We start from the raw sequence: 21,702 nt of genomic DNA, 5'->3' as shown, positions 1-21,702 counted from the left end.
CCTCCTGAGGATGCCCAGGCACTGGAGCTGCTGGCACAGCACCACTGGGGTGGCCCCGGACCCGCAGGAGCTGGTGGTTGTGCTGCCAAATCGGCGTGTTATTGCTGCTGCGTATGCTTCCTGCTGCAGCTTCTCGCTCTCCTCCAGTGTTTTGGGTGTGCGGAGCCTCTGCCTTGTGATGCAGTCTGCCATGTGCTAGAACATTTCCCTTCCTTTCCAACCCCACCGATAAGTCCTTGTCCCCCTGTTCTGCTGGGGTGTGATCTGCTGCTCTGGCATTGAATCACACAGCTACAAGGCTGGGGGTTGTTTTGGTTTTTTGGTTGGGTTTTTTTTTTTTTTTTTTTTGGGGGGGGGGGGGGGCGGGGAGGGGTTGATGCAGGGTAGTTTCTCCACTGGGGCCTTTGAACTTTTTTTAAGGTTTGGCCTGGTGTCCTAAAGTCATCTTCCCACAAAAAAAACCCTGTTGCCTATTCAAAATGCAGCAGAGCTATTTTTTCCAAGTCTTCCTGCCAAATCATAATTTCTCCTCTAATGGCCCAGTAGCTTGGGGTGGGGAGGAGACAGTGCTCTCACCTACAAGCCTGCTTTACCTGCTGGGCTTCGGCTGGGCCGGGTCAATCATACTTCTAGGTCAAGGGCTGGAGCTGTGTGGGAGCTAATTTGCAGGGGGTGAGCGCGTGAGTGCCGGGTCCTTCCCTTCTCTGCTTAACTGCTGTGCGGTAAAGCTGGTGCTGGGCCAGGTGCACATGCTTCCAGCTGCCAGGGAAGCTGCAGCCCCGCGGGGCCCTGCTCACTGCTCGAGTGTGAAGTTCAAGCCCTTTTTCAGTGCTCTGTGAGCCCAGCGGGGACCACCAGCTGCAGCGTGAAGCTGCTGAGCCTTCCATGGAGGGAGCCACTTCCACGGGTGGGATGAAAGCAGCAATTCAGGTTTTTACTTCTAGCTTCTGCGGGCCAAAATGCAGCTGACGCTGCCCTCGCCACCACATCGCTCTGGCCCGGGGCTCTGTCTGTCAGCCCCGGGGATATGGAGGTGGCAGGTTTGGCCCTGTAAAGAGCTGCTTCTGGTGCTGTGGGCAGGCAGGCAGTGGGTAGGAGGCAGCAGGAGCCGGCAGCAGCCCGGGTCTGGCAGGGGGACGGGAAGCGGGCAGGGTCAGGCAGACACGGGCTGGCAGAGACAGATCGGCGGCGGGCAGGGGCGGGCAGGCGCAGGCTCGGTGTGACACCGTGCGGCCGCCGGGCGCAGTGCCGGGGCGCGGGCAGCCGGCTGCGGGAGGGCCGTGCTTCTGCCCCCGGGGCGCGGGGGGCAGGGTGCCGTTCCTGCAATACTACAGCTTCCAGGCTTTTACAGTCCCGTTAACCTCCGGTCTTATTTAAAAAAAAAAAAAAAAAAAAACAACCAAACTATTTTTGCTGCCAGGCGTGTTCAGCCCCCCGGGCTGTGCCGGCGCCCCCCCCCCCGCTGGCGGCTGGCTTGGCGGCTCGTCGCTCCAGGCGGCAGCGCGGGGCGGCGGGACGGGCCTGAGGCCGCTCCGCTCTCCTCCCGCGGGCCGGCCTTCCGTGGCCTCTCCCGGGGCAGAAGGGCCTGCGCCTCGCTCGCCCGGCCACGAACGCTTGGTCTCGGCCTTTTCCCTTCACCGTTCTCTCTCTGCGCTTGCCGGCTGCCTGCCTTGGCCCTTTGGGGAGCGGCCCATGAGCAGCAGGGGAAGGCCTTCGGCATGGCGCCGACCCCTGCCCATGCACAGAGCCCCGCATGCCGGTGGCACCAGGAGCTGAAAGGCTGGGACTCTTCAGAAGATAATGGTGTTTTAAGGCTTCCTCGTTTGTTCATTTACGCCAATGAGTATTTACCAAAACACCCAGGTCCCCAGCCCGGGGCACCGTGGTGTGCCGTGTGGCCCTGGGCTCCTGTCCCCACAGCGCCCGTGGGGCTGCGGCGCTGGCAGCAAAGCCCTGGCGCGTGGCAGAGGCGGCGAAGCAGGGCCAGGCTGCAGGGCTGCCGCTCCCACCGGCCACCACGTAAATACCGCAGCTCTTCCTTCTCCTCCGCTTGCAAAGCGCACCGTTAACTTGGCTTAAGACTTCCCTGCCGGTTTGCAAACTTGGAGAAATATTGTTTTCTTGCAGAGATGAGTTCTCCTTGCCAAGAAGGTTTTAATAACTCACCGTGAAATTTATAGCGTTTAAATTTAAACCACACGTGGGAAAGTAGAGTTGTAATAGTTTAATCCAATTTAACCTTGAGCGATCTGTTCTGTGGCGCTCAGGCAGACAGTTCACACCACAAGTGAAATTCCTCTGTGGGGTGGCAGACAGCAGCTCTTTCATCACGTCTGTGTCCTTTCCGAAGCGCAGAGGACCAGGGTTGGCCAGCTATGTCCCTTTGGCCAGACTGGTTTGTCGTTCTGCTGGTCTCTTCCTGTGAAATAGCCAAAGTCTGGTGCAGCTTGGAGCATACCCCTAGGAGTCTTGCTCTAGCTCTCGTATGTCCCAGTTGCATGTTGCCTCCTTTCCTGTCCTATCACAAGAGGCAGGCACCTTTCATGGGTGATCATAGAAACGTATCTGTCTGGGGAGGCAATCTCCTGGGGATCTCCCCGATAACCTCCAAGGAGATGAGGGAGTAAGGTCGCAATGCCAAGTAAATGCTATGGATCATTAAAAACCAAAGGGAAAAACAAACACTACACTACAGCACAAAGAAAAGAGTAGGGCTGCTTATGAGCAGTGTTAAAGGCTTAATGATGTTTAACGAGTTGTTCAAGTGTCCCTCAGCAGCCAGCAAGCCAGTGTCACTGGTGAGGCAAAACAACACAAGCTAAGAAGCTCTGACCTGCAGGGTACCATCACATCTATGAATAAATGATCCCTTGATCCTGGTAGGGACTGTGGTAGGACTATGGAGCTCACTGTAGCCAGTGGTGGTGGAAAACTGTGTTATAAAACTCAGATGCTGCCTTATGGTGAGTGTGTACTTGCGAGTGCAAAGCTCAGGAGACCACTGCCACTGGTGCTGGGATCTCTAGAATAACAGAGCATTAAAGTTTTACACCCTTTGGCTCCGCAGCCATCCATGGTTGGGGAGAGTCAGCTGCATCATGGTTCCCAAGCAGCTCTGCCACTGAATGGTTCAATGTAGTGATGCTGAGCTGAGGAGCCATCAGGTCTCGAGATCCCCTGCCTTTCAGGGTTTTGTCAGCTTGCTTGTATGCTTTGGTGCTCACCTAGGCAGCTCTGTTGGACAATCAGAAGCTCCTGTACTGTGGAAATGGTGACTTGCTATTGTGTCTCAAAGAAATTAAGGCAACAGTTGTTCTGATGGGCTGCTTTCCTCTCCAAAGCACCTAGGTCATACCCCTTGGTTCACGGAAATGCAATGGTTACAAATCACGATTAGCATGCATTTAAGAGCTAAATGTTGAAAGTTTTATTTCCATTGACCTGTTTTGTTTTTTGTAGTAAAGTCAGGTTGGGATCAACACTGTTCAAGTGCAGAGACCTGAAAGACCAAACATACTTTCATAGCACAAGTGAGACAGAATTGGCAAAAGCTTGTTGAGTGGGGATGTAAAATGGTTGCTGATGTGTGGATCCTCCCCCTGGGGAGGATGCACTGACTGCATACAGAGGTGTGTTGGTGGCCTAAACCTGGGAAGGCTGAAGTTCTTGCATGGTGTCCAGCTAAGGCAAGGAAATTCAACAGTAAGTACTTATGGTTGTAAAACACCTTTACATGTTGCATCCATCCACAGCAGTTAGGGTTGTTGTAGTAACAAGAACTATCTTGCTTAGCTTTCCATTGCAGTCCATAGCAAGCTATGCCTGTTGGAAATGGGCAGATCTGATGATTTTCCGGGTTGGCCAGGCGGAGAATAGAAATGTAGGCTAGATCTGTCATGGCTGACTTTGAGGTTGGAGGAACTGTGTGAATGGTAATGCTGTTTCTGATCCAGCTGAACCAGCTGTGTTTGATGTGTTTCTGCACAGCTATCCTTGGTGCTGCTCTTTTTGGAGATACCCCAGCGAAAAACAGGTAACAGCAAATTCTACTTTTTAGATGTTTTTTTCCTTTCCCTCGGGCTTGTGCATTTAACAGAAGATCATCACATAACTGGCTTTGGTGAGATTTGCTTGTTTGCTTTTTATGGAGTAAGTGAACTTAGTAGCCAAATATTCTTTAGACGTGTTGGATGTGACATGGTGAGACCAGAAATGGGTTTCATCTTGCATTCCCTACCAGGCAGTTTCCCAGGGAGGCTGACTGCTGTCTGTGCAGCTTAGGTTGGAAACTTTGGGGTGGTGGGAAAAAAAATAATCCCCAAACCGGATTCCCTTCCAGCTTGCCAGGTGTGCCAGGCGCCTCAGCTGACTCACCAAGGCGGAGGTTTCCAGAATGACTAATGACTGAGCAGGCATTGATTTTTGCCTGTCTGATGGGATGTGTCTTACAAAGTCTCCAGTTTCCAGACTGGGTGGGGTGCTTGCCCTTTGAAAATCAGATCCATGTATTGTGTATTGAGTTGGCTGCCCCAAAAAAGAAACTGTAACCTTGAGATCAGGTAAGTGTGTCAGTAGTAGGCTTCAGGCTGCCAACAGGAAGGTGCTGAGGCAGCTACTAAAGCTGCCCTCGCGTGCTCCCATGCTTCACTGTTGACGTGAGTAGGGCCTGAATTACAAACTAGATTTTTTAAAGCCTCATGTTCTGATGTAAAGGGTTAATATACTCTTTAAAATGGAGTTTGTTTCCTCCCACCCCCCGCCAAGGGTAATATTTGTTCTCCTGTTGCCACCTTTCTGCTCTTGAAGAACACGTAAAATTGCCTCATGCTTAGGCCTGGCCGCTCAATGAGGCTTGAAGTTGTTCTTGATCAGTAGCTCCATGTCAGCTCCACAGGAGGCTGGAGCAGACCCTAAGGCTATTGTGAAAACAAGAGCATTGCAACATTATATGTTATTTCTCATGGTGGCTGTGACTGTTTACTCCTGAACTAGTGTCACAGAAGAAATACAGAAGTTAATTAGATGTCTTCCGATGCAGAATGCGCTGTTGAGCACTCACCTGGTTGACAGGAGTGGCATCATACCTGATCCAAGATGAGGTATTCAACTGGTGTAGGATTGGGGAAAGCCCAGGTCTGGCTTGTAAATCTGCTAAGCAAATCTGCTGCCCTACATGGTGATCTCCCCTAAGGAGCACACATTGGGTGTGAGGAGACGTGGCTTTGCATTATTTTTGGCCTTTCTTATATTCTGCTTCGTTATTCTCTGAAACTGATTGTATGCCACAGTGTGCGTGTAGTTTCCCTGCTCTTTGGTGGCAGCCATCAGCACAGAGGCATCCCGCCATCCGGGTTCTCTGCCGTTTCACAGGGCATGGCAGTGCTGGGCTGCCGTGGACCTGGTGGATGCTGTCCTAGGAGATGCGCTGGGAGGCAGGTGGTTTTCCAGCCCCATCTGGGGATGTGTGTCCTGCTTGTGAGGTGGGTCAGTGGGGCTGGGTGCTGCTCCTCGTTTAACCCTCCTTGGGGCATCCAGGAGCAGCTTCTTGGCCCTAAAACATGGGACTATCTCCCTGTGGAGAAGAAACAGGGCCTGCTACTGTAACCCAAGAAAAGGGTCTTTCCACTCCTCTGGACTCACAGTCACCCTGTAACCAGCTGTCCATTGGATTCCAGGGTCAAGTCCTTTTTGGGTGTTTTAAGACTAATTTTTCTGGGTAGGGACAGCAGGGAGAGTTTGGCACAGTCACTGTGGACTGATGATACCAAAGGCATCTAAGTAGCCTCGATAAATATAACCGTGATCAAACCAAGCAGTGTTTTGTGGTCTGTGCACTACACCGGCTACAAACACATTGCTCATCAAGCTCACTTTTTCCTAGGAATAAAACTCCAGTCTCAGGCAACGGAGGATGGAGAGAGCATTAGGCTTTTAAGAAGCAGACTTCAGACACTGCATCCTCAAATTTTCTGCCATTTAGAATGTTTCCCTAAGGTTTTACCACACATAAATGAAATGATAATTACAGTATTTTAATCCAATTAGCTCCCTTCATGATCTGGCAGGTGCAAGTTGGAGATGGATCAAACTTCTTCTTACTGTGGATTATGCCTGGAGCCTCCTTAAAGCTGTTGTCTGCCCCTGTGTGTACATGCTGTACAACGTGTGTTACGGGGGAGACTGCAGCGAGGTCCTAAATTATGTATAGCATATGAATTATTGCTGAAATGCATCACTAAGACTTCACTCATCGAATGTTTCCAGATCCATGTGAGCAGCATGGGAAAAGCAAAGAATTTGCTTGCAGCATGGGCAAGGTTTTCATTTGCATGGATTTAAATGGTGTGTGTCACTGACAGAGTCACAGGTCACCCAGAGTTAACTTAATACATGCCCTTATATCTTGAAGGGAATGTATTTTTCAAGCTTTCATCTGATTAGCATGGAAATTACACTGGGACGTCTCTTTAAAATGGGTGCAGAGTTGAAAAAAGAGATAATCTTGATGTGCTATTTAAAAAAAAAAAAAAAAAAAAAAAGTCTTTGAAGGCCAGTGCAGCTGCCCTTCCACAGGCAAATCTCCAGCTCACATCTGGGAGAGCATCCCCCCTTCCTCCCGCCCACTGAAACCGAGCAGCGAGCCCACCCTCTGCAAGGACAACATGAGGGGGACACCTCTGCAGCCAGAAGAACGAAGGTGGAGGTGGCCTAAGCCAGCAGCATCCTATGGAGGACAGTTTCACGCTGCTTTTCCTAACACCTGTGGATATGGCTAAGCCACAAATGGTGGGAAACTGCCTGTTAAACCCCCAGCTCCAGACAGTGTGCATAACAGTAGGGTTTTCCTCTCCCAGTGCTGTCCTGATGTGGCCGTACTGCCTCAGGGACCCCCACAGCCCATGGAAAGGATGAAGAAATTGTCTCTTGACAAAACCCATGTGACAAAACTGAATGGGGCCATTTTGACAATGTTATATCTCCCATCTCTCAACCTGAGGCAGGAACAAAATGACACCTTTTCTTTTACTGTTTTGTTTTCATTTGTTTTATGGAAGAGACTTTTGATGAGGAATGACTAAACCTCCAAATCAGCCAAGTTATATGGTTCAACTGTCCCTTGAACATATGGGTCTGTACTGGCTGGGCACCCACCTTTTACCACATGGATGCAATAAAGGATAACTTTCTTATCTTTGGCCTATTTTGAGTGGAGAAATATTTGTTTTGCCATTTAGCTTCTGATTTCCCCCTGGAGAACTGCTGTCAGTCTGCACCAAAAGAAAGCTCTTATGGCATTGGAAATCTTCACTTCTTTGAAAAGGACTAAGCAAATATGTGTCAGAATGAGGTTTCTTTCGATAGTTGCTGTTCAAATCCCTGCATGCTGACTGTATTACACGTCCTTTATGTTGCTGTACAGCCATAATCTCCCATCTTCAGGACAGGTGGAAAGGGAATTTAAAGCTGCGTCTCCTTCAGTGTTAGCACCGAGACCCTGACTGCAAAGGCACCGCTTGCCCGTGAAGGAGGAGGAACCAGTCCCAGTGAGATTCTGAAGCTGAGCTGTGAGGGGTGAGCCACAAGTCACATGAAATAATAATTAAAAAAAAGGTACTAAATAGTTTAAAACAAACTGGAGAAAGTGTTTGCACATTAACAGTCTGTGAACATAAGGTGGTAAAATCCTGCCGGCAGTGGTTTAATCTGCTGTCAGGTGTAGAGACGCAGCTGCTTGGTGTGAGAGGGACTGCAGCGGCGCTGAGGCGAGCGGGGAAGAGGTGTGTGTTTGAACAAGAGCTGTACCATTAACATGAGCAGTGGAAATGCTGCAGAAACCCTGGGACAGACAGGAAGGACTGTGCCTTAAAGGCTCTATATAAGTTTATTGCTCAGCAGAACTGTGCACGTAGGAATGTATATTGAGGGGGGAGCGAAGTACCAGCTGGAAAAGATGTTCTGGGGGGCAAAGTGCACCCTTTCATGCTCTGTGGTGCAATATGGTTCTACCTTTCATTTCCAGGGGATGGAGGAATGCTGTCACCTTGAGTCGGGACTGAGATGGGGGTAGTCTGTTACCTGGTTTGACTTTGTGACTTGACGTCCTCTGCTTCAGCTGAAGTTCCCCTGTCTAATGTGGGGGTCAGACTGGCCACTGCTCTGACCATCCAGAGATGAGGTGCAAAGTGGGGATGTCAAGAAGCAATTGTGGCTGAGAAGGTCTTTGCTTCTGCGGGAAGAGTTGCGGTGGTGAATGATCAGATAAAGATTTAGGTTTGCAGTCCTAAACCACCCCATGAGGTTGGTCGGTTTGAGTTCAGCTCCTTATCTCCACGTGAATTTTTTATCACAAAAGCACAGACCACAAGCAGCAGAATCCTTGGCAAACTGAGGAAACCCATCCAGGAGAGAAGGAAAATTTCCCATGGTTGGTGAAACCAGAGTCAACAGAAACTAGGAGCAAGGCAAGGGGCAAGGGAGATGAAAGGTAAGATTGCCTCTAGGTAAGGCCAGTAAAATAGTCAGATTTGAGTCCCATAACCAGTTTAGTGAATTTACTTGATGGCTGCCTAAAAACTCATGTCCTTCCTAATTTTAATTTGAAAATGAAAATGAGGCAGATCTGGAAAAAGCTCTTTTTTTTTTTTTTTTTTTCCCTCTCTGTTTATCACGGTGGTCTATCCCAGGCCTCCTGCTGGGAGGGCCTCTTACCTTCCTGCTGTGCCAGGCTATGAGGAGGTGGATTAAAAAAGCCTCTCCTTTGGGAATAGGTCCTTGTCGAGTCATGCCAGCTGTGAGGTTTGAAGGAAACCTTTTACTCATCCAATGTTTTGAGAGTGTGGAATAAATCTGTTCTTTGGGCAAAGAGAGAAAGAAGTGGCTGCTCCTTTGTTTGCCAGGCGATGGCTTGCAATGGCTCTGCTCATTTGGGGCATCTCCTTACAGACAGTGGCTGAAATGTCACTTGTGGAGTAAGGCACAGCCCGTAAGGTGTGACTGTATCGGGGTCCATCTTCCCCATGTTGCGCGTGAAACAGAAGTGGATGCCAAAATGGTGGTGTTTCCAGGGACCATGGAGATCCCACAGTCACGCTTGCCTTTTCCCCACATCAGTTAGTTAGGAAAGAAAAATAAATCCTCGGAGCCATTTCTGTGGGAGCAGCCCTTTGATAGAGGCAGCTGCACAGGGGGCATCTCCCAGTGATGCCCTCTGAACACGAGAGGCTGGTGGTGACTGTTGGCATGTGAACGTTTGAAGGGCTTCTCATTCCTGTCACAGACCTGTGTTCTCCTGGGAGGCTCCTCCTTTCCTTGCCCCTCCTTACTGCTGCTGAACTGTGCTTCCAGGTGTCACAGAAGGACCAGGACACGGCTGTGGTCACAGAGGTGGAGAAAACACCCCAGCCACTACACCAGGTGAGGTGGCAGGAGTAGTAAGCCCCACGACAACTCCCTTCTGCCTTCTTGCTCTGCTACTTTGCTACCCTGAACATCATGCAACAAACCAGAGCTGCTCTGTGTATGGTAAAACTAATCCTCCCCCAGGCTGGGCAGAGAGCGCTACCTCTGTGCTGACGGGGCAAATTTCTTGGTCGTGTCTTTCGTTTCTGCCTCTTCTCTGAGTTCTCAGGAAATCTGAGCAGTTCGGTGTTTGTGAGGCTGCTTCCTGCGGCGCGCCCCGCCTGACGTCGGCCAGCGTGGGCTCTGACGCACCCCGGCAGCCCTCTCGCAACCCCTGGCACCGGAGGCTGATGCCAAGACTTCTGCAAGGCTCACGCTGAAAAAAGAAACCAGATTCTGGTACCGACCAGAGAAAAGTCGGTTAAGGATGAGGGGTTTTGTGAGGTGCCTGTGGTCACTGGATGGGGAAGGTGGAAGTGCTCTAGGTCCTTGTTCATTTAACAGTGTCACATTAGTGGGGAGAGGGGGGTTAGGGTCCCACCTGGACCTGGGCCTTGGAAAGAAAAGTCCTGAGAATACTTTGGCTGAGTTTGGGCAGCAAGTAACCAACGTGCTCCCTGACTAAAGCCTTAAACCCAGAGAGGCCTCTGGCACAGGGCTTCTGCTTAACTGGGCTGCCAGAATTGCCATCTCCTGACTGTGTGACATGGCTGCATAAATGTCCTACATGACCGGTCAGACATCTCTGGAGCCTGCAGTCCATCTCATCTCACAGGCGCTTCCTTCCCTCCACTGTGTAGGGAAACTGGGGTGCCTCCAGGTGGCAGCCCTGTCCACTCAAAAAGAGGGGTTTGGTTTTCCCTTGAGATGACAAGGAGACATCGGTAGTGGAATTAGCTTGGGATTTAGTCCACCTTAGCAGCATGTTGGTGTGATGATGCTGTATGTGCTAGTAGTGATACTCCCTGCTTTCATACAATGGTCCAGCACCTGTAGGACTTGTACCAAACCAGAAGATGTGGGGTCTGCCAGCCCACGGACAGGGTGGGCAGACTGACCCCCCAGCCTCTGCGGCAGCCTTGGTCCTGCCTGGGACCTGCTGGCAGGAATCATGGGGGCAGAAGAACGAGCATGAAACCAAGCACAGGCTTTAGTAATTGCAGCATTTAATTGACTGGTTACAGACAGGAACCTGGAAATATAATGTAAAAATATATTTAACTAAAAAAACCGACAACAAACCATTGAGAAGTAAAAACTGTGGTGGTCTATAGAAGCGATCGCTGCCACTGGCAAACAGCCTTCTGGAACTGGCTGGTAAGGTCAAAGTCTTCTGTGCTTGGGGCATACCTAGCAGCTATTGGGGAGAGAGGTGGAAAGCTCAGGCTTCAGCCATCTCTGCGCCACCAGGATTTAGGTGGTTGGGCACCACAAGCAGGTTCTTGGTGAGAAGTCAGATATCTACAGGTGGCAGCTGAGAGGCTCTTTGCAAAACCTGAGCTTGATCCCCTTGATCCAATCAATAACACCTTGAAGGACTTCTTAAAGGAGTTTAAAATAGCAATAAGTTGACAGCAGTAATGAAATTTGGGTGTTCCCAATATTTACAGCTCAGTTTCTATTCCCCAAAAAAGGATCAAAATCCAAATGTTTTAAGGATCTATCTAGGTCATTGCTCACAGGTGCTTTATGGTATTCAGGAAAATGCCCTGTTTTCTGACCAGAAAGAAGACTTGTAGGTTGATCATGCAGAATTTGAAGTTTTGCTTTAATGCAGTGAAAAAGCAACACAAAGAGCTGGTGTCTGAATTCTGGTTAGTCTAATGATAGAAGTCCCTTTTATTCATGCTTTTAATTAAGGATGAGGTTTTCTTTCTGTCACAATGCACAGAATTATTTCTAAATTGTATTTGAGGCTTCTAGCAGAAGAGGTTAACTAACGCTGTGAACTCATCCACCCAGGGGAGCTCTGAATTAATATGGTGTTTGAGTGGGGAGATCAAAGCACTGATACCAGATGAAATGCTATTAACAGTTTTGCACAAACAAAAATCTTCCAGAAATTTCAGTGCAAGACATTGGAACTGAGCAATGGCTGTGGATGGGGAAAAGGTGGCTCCATCCCAGTGCTGGCTTTATTTGATGGTCAAAGCAAAGGCTGACGGGAACAAATCATTCACCAGTTGTGGATGTATTGGCCATGGTCAAGTCTGTAATGTATCATCGGAGAAGTTGCACGGCAGGAGCAGAGGCAGCATGCTGTGCTGTCTTCTCCCAGATTCCCTGATGAAGACAAATGCTGAAATGTGTTGCTGTAGTTTGGATGTTCCAGCTTCCCAGCTTGTACTACAAGCCTCCTGCTTATTTTCCCACATTGTATCCCACTAAACAGTTCAGGAAGCTGCTCTACCCAGTGGTCGTTGGTGGAGTTTTTTCCCTCTTTTTAACTAGAAAGCCACCCATCTGGCAATGTTCCCTTCCGTTTGGCGGTTCTGCTGTTGATAGTAAAAGTCAAATTCTTTAAATAAGCTGAATTTGATTGCCATCCTTTCATCCCTTGTTGCTTTGCTAAAAAAAAAAAAAAAAGTGTTCCAGATAGAGACTCTGCATTTTTTTCAAAGCCTGCATATCTATCTTACGCCAATATTTTCCTAACTCCACAACTGAGATCAAATCAACAACTTATAAAGGTAGGCTTAGGCCAGTAATTAAGCAAGTACTCTAGGAAAGAATTAAGTGGGATCTACAGCATTGGCCTGTCCTTTTTCAAATGCCGAGTTTATATACGTGACCATGCATTTCAAATGGGTCAAAAGAGCTTGGTTGTAAGTACCCAACACATTGTTGTGAATTAATATTTAATCAAATGTACAACATAGGGCCGAATATTAAAGCTTATCTTTGATTTTTACTTTAATGATTTTCTTGGGTTTCTAAAACCCTCTGAAAATACTTCAGAGTATTTTCATATTTTATGTTATGTAATTATATAATATTTTAAAGAAACTAGATTTCATAAGTTTTACTCATATGATATATTTCTTAACTGCGATTAAAGCTACTGAGAATGTAAATCTACAAAGGGAAATCTAAGCATGACCTCATCAGCATAAAGTATGTGGGAGACTAATTTAGTTACATCCCTATTAGTAATGGCAAATCAAATTGTTCCTCCTGTTAAATCACTAATATAGCAAGGTTTTGCAACTCAGCACATAGCACACACAATAAATCAGTTCAGGCTGTACACAAATACTGATGACTGCTTTATATCTGGGTTAGTTTCTGCTTCCAAACTACTTCAGTGCAGTTCAGTTGAGCCATCCTAGTTCCCTTAATACCCGGAAAGAAAAAAAACAAAGTTAATCTCTACTCCCATGTACCGTTTATTAAGCTCTCAACATCTATAAGCCTGTAGCTGATGGCTTAGCAACCTCTTTGGGAGGCCCAGCTCACCTGATGCGCTATCGGCAGCTCTGCCGTTACAGGGGAAGCGGGTGGATGAAATGAGGTCAGGCAGTGTAAGCTTACCCCGCGCCGAGGGGCGTTCGCTCCGCTCCGTAATGAAATTAATCAAGGTCGTTTAATTTGATCCTGTTTTATTGTTATAACATGAACCTATAATTTGAGGTAGCTCAGAGAGGCACAGTCTTATCTGTAATTATACCTTTATAATTACATTTATATTTTAAAGTAAACATTTTCATGTATTGCCGTAAATAGACTGTGTATGATAAAGAATAATGTTCTCTCATGCTGCTTTTCAGCCAGAGCTGCCTTACTGAAAACACGGGCTGTAAATGAGATGGGGGAGCGACTGAATTCAGTCAGTTGTGTGCTGTTTAATTTGGTTTCATGCGAGTGTTTTATGTATCTTACGTGTTAAGGATAAAACTGAGCTTAAACCCCTATGCAGGCCCAAAATCAAAGGCTAGGACAATTGAAAGAGACAAAGAACAACTGCTGTTTAGTCACGTTAACTTTTAAAAATTGCAAAGCCAAGGCAAAGAGCTTGTCTTCAGCTGGCAAAGCTCTAGGAGTTTGTGGCGGCTGAAAAACCACGTGCTGGAGACACCTCCAGACAGATGGCTGTGACAGCGGCGAGCAAGCAGCGAGGGACCAGCCCTGCCGATCCTGCAGGTGATGGTGAGGAAAAATTGCATTGCTTGTTCTGTGTTTAGCATCTCACTTGGTGAGACCACGATGCGGGTATGAAAGCATCTTTTGTCTGCACAGCCAATTTGGCTGCCTCCATTCCCCCCTGGGCTCTGCTCACCAGCTGTCTCTGCGGCATGCATATGAGCTCCCTCCTGTCTCCGCTCTGGAGCAAACCAACTGGTTTATCCCAAGAAGAAACCTTGACATAACTGACGGTGCTTTTTTCCAGGGCTGCCCAGACAGAAGAAGCTGTGATGAGCTGGACCAGACTTTACTCTGGACAGTCCTTCAACCATCCCAGGGGACCTCATGCCCACCAACCTCCATGCTCTGCTGCAGAACCCAAAACACCTTCAAATCCTGCTGCAAAAACATGATGCTGACAGGCTGCCACCCAATCCTTTCATTGTTTGGAGAATTTCTAACTTAAAAAAAAAAAAAGGTAAAAAAAAAAAAAAAAAAGGTCCTTGATAAAATAATTATTGACCAAGGGTCCATGGGGCTCTGTAGGGAGCTCAGAGGAGACCCAGGCCAAGTGCTACACAGTATGAAGGTAACCATTGCCCTTCAGAGAGTGCTGGTCCTTAGCGGTGTGGACACATGCCAGCCCATAGCAATGAGCAATGAGTTAATGGTGCCTCCCAGGCATTTTCCTAAGCGGCAGTGAACAGCAGCCTTTGCCAAGTAGCCAACACTCAGCATTTCCTTTCTTCTCCCTGAGATATTTCTGGACTTTGCAAACCTCTTCTTCCCTGTGGCTCGGTGCTCCAGCAGAAGAGCGGTGAGGACTCTGGAGCTGTACAAGTGGGTGCCGCAGAGGCAGGTGATGCAGCAGGTCCACGAGGACAGGTCTGCAGAGGCAGAATAAGGGCACCAAGTGTGGGGAGCCCAGAAGGAGGGAAACAACAAGCCTGTGCAGGAACCAGAAAAATACAGTGACGTTACTGGAAGAAAACAGCTCGGACATGAATCCCAACCCTACTCCATTTTGAAGGGAATCTCCTGAAACATGTAAGAAAACTAGAATTTATGCTGAACAGTTGAAAAGAAAAAGTTGAAATGTTTTTAGCGTGGTAAAAACTGAATTCAGAGATTTAGTGAGAAAGGGGGAGTGAAAGGGTCCTGAGTTCTTTACTTAACAATAACCTTAATGCAGCTACCAGCAATATCTTGAACGTATGTCGCCCTCCGCAAACTAGTGCCAAAACTGGGCGCTAAACTCTGAAGGGCACAGTTGACACCGCCCTCAGGTACCTCTGGCTTAGCTCTCAGCAAACAGACATTTTCCATTTCTCATCTATATTTACTTCATATTATATATATAATTGTAACTAAGCATCTGTCTATACTTGGCTTGTTCCCCTCTCTATTTAAACATGTACCTGAGAAGACTCATGAACAATTTGCAGTGAAGCCAATCATCTGTCACCAGCAATAAAAGCATTGATAGAAAATGTTCCAGTACATCCCTGCAAAATGAATATGTGAACACAGATTTGTAAAAGACGGACTAGAATTGAATGACAAGGGACCCGAGAGGTGCTGCATGAACAAGCCACACAAGAACCTCAAGGCCCAGCCATCAGGTCAGTGTGCCTTCTTTTAGCTTGCCACAGTATTTAGAAGTGACACGGTATTTTTGCAACTTTTATTTTTCAGTTTCTCATTTGTGATGGTTTTATATGAGACCACTGCTATAAAAATATTTGCTCACCTCCAGATAAGAAAAGAAATTGGCTTCTCAAGATGTTTCAATTTGAGCACCCAAAACCAATGGTCATGCCTGAAAATTTTGTCGCCTTCACTTTCTGTGTTGTCCCAGGATCCTTCAGAGCAGATATCCCCCCTCCAAAAAGTTGTGTAAACACGTACAGCCAAGTGACGGGTAACTGGACTCCATCAGAAGAAACTGGAAGGGCTGGAAAAGCTTTTTGTGCCTTGTTTCATACAAAGTCTGGGCTGGTTGGGGTGATATCAGTGGCTTCACTGGCACCACCTCCCAAACTGAAACCCATGGTTTCCTGGTCACTCTTACTCTTCTTCAGCATCTCTGGTAACAACACATCAGCAGCAACCTTGGCTGTTTGAACAGAAGTCTCCTGTCTGCAGTCTGTTATTAAATTCTCTTATGTCTTTATTAGATATCAGATGTGATGAAAGAAGGTGATGTCTCCAGGGAAATCTTGCATGAGGTGTGGAGATGGGATGCTAATGGACTGGGGAAGACAGAAAGTCTATGAGTATAATGATCTACTAACACCCCTGTGAGAGTATCAAGATCCAGATCTCTTTTTTTGGTTGTTGGTTTTTTTCCTCCCCAGTGGAAAAGGCACTTGGGCAGTATATAGAACAAAGTACTTATCTCTCCCCCGCTCAGTAGTGCTCCTTCCTATTTTAAGGATGTTTTGGTGTCTTTGCTTTTTATTATTTTGCCATTCTGCGATCTCGATTCCTTTTATGTCACCTATTGGTACAACCGATGAGTCTTTCTTTCCATGTGACAGCTTCATTTCTGAGAAAAATGGCAAAATGACTGCAGAATCAGCATTTTAAGAAATAGTTGATTAAACAGGAGAGGGAAAGAAGGATCCAGACTGCAGGACTAAACCCTGAGGAGCTGGTGTGTGGGTGCCAGGCAACACTGTGGGGGCCTGCCCAAGGCAGGAGGAGCCAAACCCAGGGTAAAGAAATAAATAGGTTACAACATTGCACTGCATTGCATTTGTATTCCTTAATTTTAAAAATGTTAAAATAGAGGTAGGGTTGAAAGAATGTTTTTTGAATTATTTAAGGGCATGTGCTTAAAAGCTCAGAAAATGCAGAGATAATGGTTAAATCTATATGGTCAGGAATGTTGTGTCTACGTTAACCTCAGCCCCTACCCCTCCTGGCATGTCCTGGATGCATGCACACGTCCTGCTCCTTCCTCCTTCCCAACAGGCTTCTTGTGAAGGTCTGCAGATGTATTTATGATACCGGTAGTGTTCATAAAGGCCACTTTTCATGCCAGAAACTCTCCTTTCTTTCACCATGGCCACAGGCTCCCCCCATGCCATTGGAGCTCACACCAGGTAGGTCCTGCCCCCCCACCCCTTTGCTCTGGGGCTGCTGAGGCCAAGTCCCAGGAACACCACGGCTGTGCTTGGGAGCACAGGGCGAGAGCGGCTGCCTGGGAGAAGGGCCATTCATGTGGGCTTCTCCTTAATGAACCCTTGCAGTTTGCAGTATGGCCCGAAAGATGCCTTTTCAATTGGGATGAACATTAGGCAATGTCCCTCATTCTTAGAAGTCTGGGATGTATTTGAGGATTAAAGTGAATTAAAACACCCTGGAAGTTTAAACTGGGTTTTTCTTTTATTAAATATCCAGGCAACCAAAGGGGAAGGAAAAAAAAAAAAAAAAAAAAAAAAGACTTCTTAAAGATCTCTTTAAACTCATTTTTAGCTGTAAATTAATTAGAAATTTGTGGCTTTTTCTAACCTGGAATGCATTCTGCACTGCTATGCTGCAGCCCAGGGAAGGATGTGCTCTGCTCTGTCTTCTATATACGATAGAAAAAGGATCTTCCCCTTCAGTGCAAATCCCAGCCAAAGCTACATGGGACGAGGACAACTGGTTCTGCAAGAGAAGTCCATGTACTCCAGGATCGTGGCTCACACCCATCTTGTCACACTTTCAGGTCTGGCTCCAGTTTGCTCTCCGTAAGCAGCTTTCCCCTGCGTCTCTCTGGGTGGGTGCACATGCTCACAGTGCAGTTGGATGCTGCGCACACACACACCCCTCCCCTTCTTTGGGAAAGCAAACTGAAGTGCAGTTTGCTCTCAGAATACATCTACATTGCAGCTGTTATTAGCTGGCGCTCGGGCTCTTCTGAGCTCAGCAGTCAGAGGCAGCTGCTCGTTAACTGCACAGAAACCTGTGCCTTTACGAGGAAGGTGTGTTGTCGTTGGCCGGGTGGGCTGTGTTTCTTGGATTGCCTCAAAACTAGTTTTCTGCTTTAACAGACCTGAGTGGCTGGTGATCTTAACATTTTCTCTAATTGCTGTTTAACTTCAGAGCTCTTTTAATGTGTGTAGCAGTAGTACTTACAAAGAAAATATTCTACCAGAATTTAAATAATTAAAAAAAAAAAATTATCCCAAGCCTTTACACATATAGGGAGAGACTTTAACAGGTGCGGAGGTTTTTAGGCACTGGGTTTAAAACAGCATAAGCACAGAAACAACAAAATTGGCCATAAGGGCAAGAAAGGTGGTGTCCTGCGACCCAGAAAGCAAGCAGTCTGTGCAAATTTCTTTTTAATGGATTTCTTAAGGTGTTGAAGGAGACTTGTTGGTTAATCTAACCTAAATCTGAGTTTAATTCCTGGTTTGCTACAGCTTATGATGATGATGATCAGGAGCTGATGTAGGATTGCTGGAAATGGATAAAGTGCTAGTAAACCCCATGACGTTTTAGCTTTGATTTGCCTAAGCGCAGGATCAGTGCGTTGACTGCTGAGCTGCAATTAGGACCTGGCTCTCTTCTTGCAGGAACCGGCGTCAGGGTAAATCTCTGATTCAGCACAGTATTTTGGCACAAGCCGAGCACTAAATGCACAGGCAGGACAGTAAAGTCTCTTACTCCTTTGTAGCCCACTCACACTGCCCGGAGCTCTGTGCACACCTCTCCACAGCTGTCCCTTATGTATGAGGCTTTGCTCTCCTGCCTTCAGACCTATGAAGAGTTGGGAGATGCAGGAGGGGTGGCAGACCTGCGGAAATCCCGGTCCTCCCTCCTGTCCCAAAACCGAGAGGGAGCACCTCCAATGGAGGTGACTGATGTTATAACCCCACAGCAGAACCGTAGGCAGGCACCTTTTCATAGCCTGCCCAGGCTGCAGGTAAGACAATGACCAAAATTGTCCAGATAACATCCAACTGGAGATGTAAGGTTTTGGCTTAAGGAAACTGTATGCCCAGAAGGTCTGCTGGGGAACAAAAAAGCCCAAGAAACTACAAAAAAACGTAGGCGCTCCACGGTGACATAATTGTGTGACTTAGCAACAGGGCTCCCATGGGGAATAAGGAACGCATCCAAGCAAACCAGTCATTTATTGCTGCAAACCCTGGCATGGGCACAGAGAGACCTGCACTCCTGCAAACAACCCCTCAGCAGGGGCAGCTCTGCAAATCTTGTCATCTTCTAGGAAATCAGTCTTGTGTCACGTCAAAAACCCTTCCTTATTCCTGATGCCACAAGTCAGTGGAGGCCAGAGGATGAATGGGGCATTGCTCTCCACCAAAGCATCCCCAGGGGTCTGTGTCTGCTGGGGCTAAGCTGAGCTGTGATCCTGCCCTTCGGGGAAGCGGAGGAGCTCGGATCGGTCTCAGCCTGGCTTACATCTTTTTGCACTACCAAATACATGTATTCAAATTTTCCGTGCTCGGATGTCTACAAAATAATACAACACCCCTCCTCTGCTCGGGTTGTCTTTTATAAGCACTCAAGAACAGCGTAAACAACTACCCCATGCTTACCATGAATCATGCCACAACCGTTCCCCTGCAGCAATACAGATAAGCGCTCCTGCTGCAAGCCCTGAACACAAATTTATCAGCCAAGTTTCTCTCCGTTGGCACGACCCTTTTGTGATATCATACATGAGCCAAATTAGTATTCTTGGGATGGCAGGAAGTGCTTTTTTCTCCAAGTATTTCCGCGAGCAGCCAGGCTCCGGTGGTGCGACCGACCCCACCGAGCCCTGAGCACAAGGAACAGCTTTTCCTGATCTCCTTCATCTGTGGCTTGGCTGAAGGCTGGGGTTGGCAATTGCAGGCATGCTATGCCTTTTTTAATTTATTTTTTTTTCTCTGGAAGAGTTGATTTGGGATCTTGCTTCTGTGTTTTCAGGGTCTCCACATGCCCTTCCCTTTCTGGCCATCAGCTGCCAGCAGGGCTGCAGGAGCTGTCTGAGACACGGACTCCTTCAACAATGGAGCAAAATGATTTTTTCCTAAGTGAAGGCCTACCATATAAAGTGAGACTTACCTCAGCCGCTGAGTTCCCTTGTGTTTTGGCTGGCTTTTAAATGTCTTGGGATGTGTATCTTTATTTGCAAATAATTTTCACTGAGAAATGACTGAGGGCCTCTGGATACAGCTGTTCTCTAAAATCAATGACACTTTTGAGCCATCAACGCCTCCATCCCAACTGTAACTCAGCTGTCCTGTAGCAGTTAAATGTAACCAGGAATTAAAATACTGGGTTTGGGGGGGGGGGGGGTTGTGTGTTTTGGCTTCTTTTGGGTTGTGGGTTTTTTTTTTAAATTCTCACTGTGAAGCACTGAGACTTTATGTCTTTCTATCTTTGAGTTCAAACTAATGCCAAGGGAATCATTCAGTGAATGCTACTAAATATTTGTTCAGGATGGGAACCTCCAGCACTGCTTCAACTGAAAGATTTTCTTCTGTGCAGTCTTGACTGACAGAGTTGTCCTCTCCTTTTGTAAAAAGCATATTTTCATGCTGTTGTTTCAACAAGACTTGAAGGTTTTGCATGCCTGCGGCCATTGTGTAGCTGCTGGAGCTCTGCTCTACTGGCAAACTTTCTTCGCTTACAGGTTATTAATACTTTCTTCATTAGCATTTTAACATTGCAAAATGAAAACCGCATACATCAGTGATGGACATTGGAGATAAGTTTGTGAATGTAAAGCATCATCAGTCATGACAATGAGCAGGTAGCAAATGTCTGCTCTCTGCTCCACCCCCAAGCAGTTGCAGGTGGTCCAGCTGTTCGTCAGCCTGGTTTGTAAAGTACCAGGTAGCGGTATCAGCCCAAAAAGTCTTTCATCATAACATTTAAGATCCTTTCTCAGGTGTGTCTACTCTTTTTGTCACCCAACACCCTCTCCTGATTTGTGTGTGTCTGTAAAAGTGTTAATATGGCAGCTCATACGAAGATGCCCACAGCTTTAAAAATATTTAACTGCCCTTAAGATGCTAGCCTCATTCTAGGGGGGAATCACCTTCTTTTCCGCTTTCTCTTGTCTGTATTTACTCTGTGTGGGCTCACCAAAACCTGTTAGCAGGAGCCATCATCTCAGGAACAAGGGCATGGGAGTGGACACATACCTACGGCTGAACATCTGGCAGAACCTCTGGTGCCAGCTGTGCTGGCTCGCAGGTCCTTCCACCACTGGCCAAGCCTTACAGGGCTGGCACCGCCAGCCCCGTTGTGCAAGGGATGCGGGAACTTGAAGGGGAACAAAATGGAGGTAAACGCCTTGCAGATGTGAAGCAGAGCAATCAGAGCAAATCTTCATGGGGCTGCATCTGTTGGTACCACAGGCCAGCATGAGCAAGTGTTTCCATTTCTCTGCTGGTGTGTCTGATGTTCAGATCTATCTTATGCAGCGCAATGTCTGCGGCAGTGGAGCAAGTATCCACACCTTTCAGCAGAGGGTGTCTAATTAAGCTCGTGAACACTAATTGCTTAGGCTGAGTGCGGATGGTAAGACACCCTTTTGCTTGGGAACCATAGAAAAGTTACACGCTAGGGCTGTGCAAGCTGAGAAATGTGTAAATAGAACAGATAAATTATCCTCTAAGTTACAAATGGGCTCAGAAGCAGAGCTGCGGCCAACCTTTGCATTAGATGGGAACAGCTGCATACACCAAAGCCTCCAGATTTCCATAGAAACTTGGATCAGCCATAGATTATCTTCATTTTGTAAATGTTTTAATTATTATACTATGATACTGTTCTGTAGGGATTGCAATGCTGAAGCCAAGGCTCCGTGGAAGCCACATTTTAAAAGCAGTTTCCCTAGACCATATTTTAAGGAAAGCAATGCTGCTTTAGGATTAAGACTTATGGTTTCTGATAGATTCTCTTTTTTTTTTTTTTTTTTTTTTTTTCATGCTGCTGCATCCACTCTTTTAAATAAATAAACTCCCACTGAGCTTGCTACTCCAGTGGGACTGGATTGAACTTCCCAGGCATGCATGAATTATAAAGTCAGATATATGTTCCTGCGGAGAGGAGAATTACTTGCAGAAACCATCTACTGATGCACGTAGCCTGCCTCAGTCCCTTGAAAAATAAAACCCTGGGTGCGTGCGGGTGCAAAGAGCCAGTGCTGCACCCGGACGGGAACCAGCC

General features: G+C 47.3%; 1 long non-coding RNA gene across 3 annotated transcripts; it reads left to right on the top strand.

The window, feature by feature from the left end:
- Positions 1-9,731: 9,731 nt before the first annotated feature.
- Positions 9,732-19,591, top strand: LOC129783963 (uncharacterized). 3 transcript variants are annotated; one of them, XR_008746172.1, is made up of 6 exons: positions 9,732-13,545; positions 13,787-14,568; positions 14,948-15,143; positions 16,498-16,628; positions 17,069-17,236; positions 19,450-19,591. It is a non-coding gene; the product is annotated as an uncharacterized LOC129783963 (long non-coding RNA). The 3 variants fall into 3 exon arrangements; XR_008746171.1 differs by having other exon boundaries at positions 15,380-16,628; XR_008746170.1 differs by having other exon boundaries at positions 14,948-16,628.
- The last annotated feature ends 2,111 nt before the right edge of the window (positions 19,592-21,702 follow it).

The sequence above is a fragment of the Falco peregrinus genome, chromosome 2 (assembly GCF_023634155.1).
Source record: "Falco peregrinus isolate bFalPer1 chromosome 2, bFalPer1.pri, whole genome shotgun sequence".
Taxonomy (NCBI): Eukaryota; Metazoa; Chordata; class Aves; order Falconiformes; family Falconidae; genus Falco; species Falco peregrinus.
This window is presented reverse-complemented; position numbering and strand designations above follow the sequence as displayed.